Raw genomic sequence first — 6,040 nt, forward strand, 5'->3', positions numbered from 1 at the left:
GCTGGTTTGTACGCTCTGGTGCAGCATGATGCACACGTCCGCTGCTTTGTCCGCCCTCGCGCCAAAAGTCTGTTCTTGAATTTTAGTTGGAAGGTATCATATTCACACCCTCACCGTACAAAGGATGTAACACTGGCATCATCCTAATGTGCATAAATGGAAGCTATCATCTCTTTGTGTCTGTTCTGTTATTGAATTTATCATGCCCATTCTTTTCTTAATAAAATTTTCCAATAGCTGAAGAATAGAACAAAGTATTGTGAAGTGTGAAGCAAGAACCATCAACATTCAGTAGGCACTGCAGCTATTGGTGGCCTATTAAAGCTCCTGACCATGCCGTATCTTACAATGGTGAAACTTCTCTATTTAGTTGTGTGATAATTTTATTTTGTCTTATGTTAGTTTTACTTGATTTCGAACATTATATATCAATATACAATTGTATGCACTAATTTCCTTGACTGATCATGCTTAAACGGATTTGACACAGTAGGAATCTCAGTTTGAAATACGGGTACATTCACTGTAATACTTTTCTTGCTTGGAAAGTGTTTGATTACAAGCTGCTGCTCCTGGCTACCACGTTCGGCCACACCTTGGCGGTCGCTTAACTCCTGGAGCATGGCAATGACGCCGGACTCTACAGGAGACCCTGCTTCACTTGGCGCTACAACGGTACGTGTCGGCCTGGCCGGTCGTTCTGTTTCCTCCTGTCTGGTCGAATTGATGCGCTTTTGAGCTGAGGCTGATTGGCTTACCAACCGGCTTTGTTCGTCCATGCCACTATGCATAAGGAGCTAGTGATGATGGTGCTGCAGAGAGCCGCTGACGCTGGCCCTGCGACCACTTGGCATGGCGCTGCAGGTCACCGCCACTCGAGCGCAAACAGACCAGTCATTGTCGCCATCCTGCTGCGTCACGATGCCCATATATGTCTGCACACTTTTCTTCCCCGTTGGGAGGGAGCATACAACAATGCCACTACTAAAATTTTATGTTTCCATTTTTTCCATCCGAATAAGGCTGCAAATTTCTACTCGTATTAAATCCGAGTCAACTAAAATAGACCAGAGGGAGTACTTCACACCATTGGCTTCATCGCTGGTGTCGGTGTCTTGTTAGAATGCATGAAGCTGCTCATTCAGGTGCTACATTACATCTTATTTCACTAACTTACATGTATTTTTATATTAATGCAATTAGGAAGGAATTGGCATGAATTATTGCTTTCCTTTTAAATGCAATAGTAAAGAAAGCAATCCAACTACGGAGGAGCCAACCTAAGCCTTGTCGGTGGACGATGGTGGATGGGCTTTCTTCCTCATGCGCGCAAAAGCTTTGGTGGGGGAGGCTCGGATCTTCAGTTCGTCGCGGCCTTTGGCTTCTAGAGGTGCGGTGGCTGATGGCGTCCGGTGGAGGTTCGTGGCACCCTATGGTGCGGGGGACCTGGTGCGGTGGCTGATGGCGTCCGGTGGAGGTTCGCGACAACCTATGGCGCGTGGGACCCGATGCAGTGGGGATGGCGTCCGTTGGAGGTTCGCGACACCCTATGGCGCAGGGACCCAGTTCGGTGGAGGCTGGGGCCATGGCTGCAGTAGCTGGGTCAAGGATTTGGGCTACAGTGGCAAGCTTCGGACAACATCTCGACCAATTGGGCGGGGTGGCGCCCTGCCTCCTAGGTTCCTTAGAGGCTCTCGGCTGCTCTGAGAGACTGTGACACGGCGGGGAAGTCGTTAGAACTGGCACTCGGTTCTGGCTCGTTGGCTTTTTTGTGGCAACGAGGATTGTGGTGGCTCTACAACTGCAGTGGTGCTGCTCTATAGGTGCACTGGTCACTGGATCTGCGGGTCGGCGATGTCGACTGTGCTGGCCTTGTCGGACGGCATTGGCGGATTCCATGGACGTCATGGTCCTCTATGGAGGTGCCGCTGTGTAGCTCTCCGACACACATGATGCCAGGCCATGTTCTTTGGGTAAAATCAGAGACCCTCGCGAGGAATCAAGCAGCGGCGACTCTACGTAGTTGCCCTCTTTCGGCGTTGTCTTGAAGATCATCTACCTCGTTCATGCTTTTCTTGGGGCGAACGTGCACAACGTCGCGATTGGCAGGTGACCGGGCAGCGATGAGTGGGTTACCCGTGGTGGCTTGCGTTGCACTCATGACGATGATGAGCGATGGTCCGGTCGCGGTAAGACCTTATTAGTTGTTTTGTTCTGACGTGTATGAGTTTCTTGTTGGATAATTAGGCACAATTTCCATGATTAATTCCAGAATATAAAACATGATGGCAGCAACTACTAACATGTGAAACTCAAACATACTAGATGCATTAATCAACATGAGTAGCAGCAGCGCAAACGGTAAAGCATCCATCGCTAAACAGATCGAGATATATCGCACGTACCGATCTGGTGGAGGTGGCGGTGGAGGTGTAGCAGATGATGTCGCAGCAGTAACGTTGTTGATGACAACGTTGTTGACGACGGGGACGACGGGTCAAAGTAGACGGCGTTGAAGACGACGGTAGGCAGCACCGCCCGACTTGGACGGAAGGCGACCCGTGATGAAGAGCTTGAGCAGTCGCGCAGAGCGCTTCCCAAAAACCTAATTCGCCCTCTCCCGTACAGGATCGCAAGGACGAGCGGTTCCGGAGACCTGCTCTCCCGTTCGCCGATGCACGTCGGCTCGCGGGATGGAGTAGGCTACGTTGGCGGCGCAAGCAGAGAGAGGTGGAAACCCTAACTCGTGTATTGGATGTGTTTCTGCGGTAGCCGGGCAGGAGATTATATAGGCTCGGGAAACCCTAGGCAACGTGGGCCACGCCCACGTCGCACGAACGTTTCGAGTCGGTTACAGATAGCCCACGATCCGGGAGCGACCCGAACCGACTAACTGCGACGCGTCCGTCTAGGACTCTGTTCGTTTTCCTGAGCTGCAAAAAGTAAGGAAAGTCTCGGCTCGAGGCTCAATCCACTCACCACGAGCGCGGCGCGTGTCGTGACGTGTCGTGTCGAGTCGAGACGAGCGAGCGAGGAGGAGGAGGAGCGCGCGTGTAGCACTCCTATTCTCACTCACTTACTAGTGGTGGAACAACCCACCTTATAAGGTGGTCTAACTTCCTCCCAACTTTCCATGTGGGACTAAACTTCCCACTTCTTGCCACTTCCTAGTGAGCTGCCACCAACTTGGGCTCAAACTCACAAGGCTGCCACTATGTGGGCTTTGAGATTTATAGGAAAAACTGAAATCTAATTTGGGCCACTAAAAGTGGGCCCAATATTTCAACAATCCCCCACCAGATCTCAAATCCCATTTAGAGATTTACCAATACTCGCTGCTTGTTTATATACCAGTGTTTCAGCGGAGACTGTTAAGTTCAACTTCCGCCTAGAACCTTAAGCTACATCCATTCACACTTGAACAATGGACTAAGCCTTGAATTTCAAGTTTTCCGTGAACAGGGTTTCACTCAAAGTCATGACCAGTACATGGCTGCCAGTAGCCTACCCCGCGGGTGAAGCATATGCGTCATACTTCGTGGTCTCTTCATGAGTTTACTAGAGATCACCCAAATCTCATAGATTGCGACGTTTAACAATCGGACTCATATAGGTGTGTTATTTCAAGAATGCTCTGTAGGACAGCACCTTTGCTAAAATAGCCAACATAAACACATTAAGGCTTGTTGCCAACCTGCCTTACAGCAATTGAGAGTTGTGCATCTTCACATAGAGAGGGTTACATAATACTCTCCTCAATTAAACCACTAGTTTGTTCTTCCCAGGTCCTAATTCACGGGATCTCCGATCACAAAGGTTGGGTTACCACTATGGCGTAACATCAACGGGTCTCAAACCCATCTCCCTCGATGCACTTTCTATCACATTACGTGATAGTCCCTTTGTAAAGGGATCTGCCAGGTTTTTGTCTGTTTGAATATATGTAACAGTTATTACTCCGGAGTTTCGCAATTTCCTGACAGACTTCAAACGTCTCTTGACGTGTCTTGATGACTTCGCGTTATCCTTAGAATTGTTCACTTTGACAATTACAGTTTGATTGTCACAATTCAAAGGATTCTTTGGAACAGTTTTTCAACCACAGCAAGTCCATCAAGAGCTCACGCAACCATTACTGATTCAACAAAGGTTGTGTCTAAAGCAAGAAGTTCTGCTTCCATAGTTGACCTCGTCAATATGGTTTGCTTACAAGATCTCCATGACAACTGCGCCACCTCCAAAGGTAAATACATACCCACTTGTGGCATACAGATCAGCTACATCTCGAGATCCAATTCGAATCACTATATCCTTCAAGCACAGTGGGTGCCCCTGAATAGTGAATCCCATAACTCATTGTACCACATAGGTAGCGCATGACCCTATCAAGTGCATGCCAATGATCGATACCGGGTTTGACATGAACCTACTCAACTTGCTAACAAAGAAAGAGATGTCGGGTCTAGTCGCGCTCGCTAAGTACATGAGTGAGCCAACGATCTGAGAATATCTCAATTGATCTATGGCAATCCTCCGGTTCTTGCGTAGTGTCACACTGGGATCATAAGGTGTTGAAGAAGGCTTTCTATCAATATAGCCGAACCGGCTCAAGATCTTCTCAACATAATGGGATTGCGTTAGAGTAATCCCACTCTCGTTCTTCATCAGCTTGATGTTCAGAATCACATCAGCTTCTCCCAGATCTTTCATATCAAAGCTTTTTGACAAGAAAGACTTGACCTCGTGTATTACTTTCATGTTTGTACCAAAGATCAGAATATCATCCACATACAAACATAGTATAACACCTTCGCCCCCACCATGGCGATAGTAAACGCACTTGTCAGCCTCATTGACAACAAAGCCTACAGAAGTTAAAGTTCTGTCAAACTTCTCATGCCATTGCTTAGGTGCTTGTTTTAGGCGATATAAAGATTTCAGCAACTTGCAAACCTTTCTTTCTACACCTTTTACTACAAACCCATCAAAGCTGATCCATATAGATTTCCTCTTCCAACTCTCCATTAAGGAAAGCTGTCTTTACGTCCATTTGATGAACGATAAGACCATAGGAGGCAGCCATGGATAGTAGTACTCAAATGGTGGTAAGTCTAGCGACAGGTGAATAGGTGTCGAAGTAATCTTCGCCTTCTCTCTGTGTGTAGCCTTTCGCTACAAGCCGTGCCTTGTACTTTTCAATAGTACCATCAGGTCTTAGCTTCTTCTTGAACACCCATTTGCAGCCTCTTTCGGCTTGCATCCATGGGGTCGTTCGACAATTCCCAAGTTCCATTAGAAAGAATCGAGTCCATCTCATTATGGACAGCTTCTTTCCGATCATCCGCATCAGGAGATGCATCAGCCTCTGCAAAGGATGAGGGAGTATCATCCACAAGGTACACAATGAAATCATCACCAAAGGATTTTTCAATCCTTCGTCTCTTGCTCCGTTTAGGAGCTTCATTGTCATCCTTCTCAGTAACATTCTCATGTGATTGTTCAAAATACTCATTAGATGTACTAGACTCAGGAATTATCTCAGTAGAAATTCTAGCAATGCTATGCATATCTTTCATAGGAAACATATTCTCAAAAAATGTTGCATCACGAGATTCCATAATAGTATCAACATGCATATCAGGTACCTCGGATTGAACTACTAAAAATCTATATCCTACACTCCGAGGAGCATAACCTAGAAAGATGCAATCCACTGTCTTTGGTCCAAGTTTGCGCTTCTTAGTAATTGGAATATTGACTTTCCCCAAACATCCCCATGTGCGCAAATACGAAAGTGATGGTTTTCTCCCAGCCCACTCCTCGTAAGGGGTTTTATCTTTATTCTTGTTAGGAACTCTATTCAAGACATGACATGAAGTCAACAAAGCCTCCCCCCACCATGCCTTTGATAAACCAGCAGTGGCTAACATGGAATTCACCAAGTCAGTCAGCGTGCGGTTTTTCCTCTCGGCAACCCCGTTTGATTGGGGTGAATAGGGAGGCGTCCTCTCATGAATAATGCCATGTTCCTCACAGAATT

The sequence above is a fragment of the Lolium perenne genome, chromosome 6 (genome assembly GCF_019359855.2).
Source record: "Lolium perenne isolate Kyuss_39 chromosome 6, Kyuss_2.0, whole genome shotgun sequence".
In the NCBI taxonomy this organism is placed as follows: domain Eukaryota; kingdom Viridiplantae; phylum Streptophyta; class Magnoliopsida; order Poales; family Poaceae; genus Lolium; species Lolium perenne.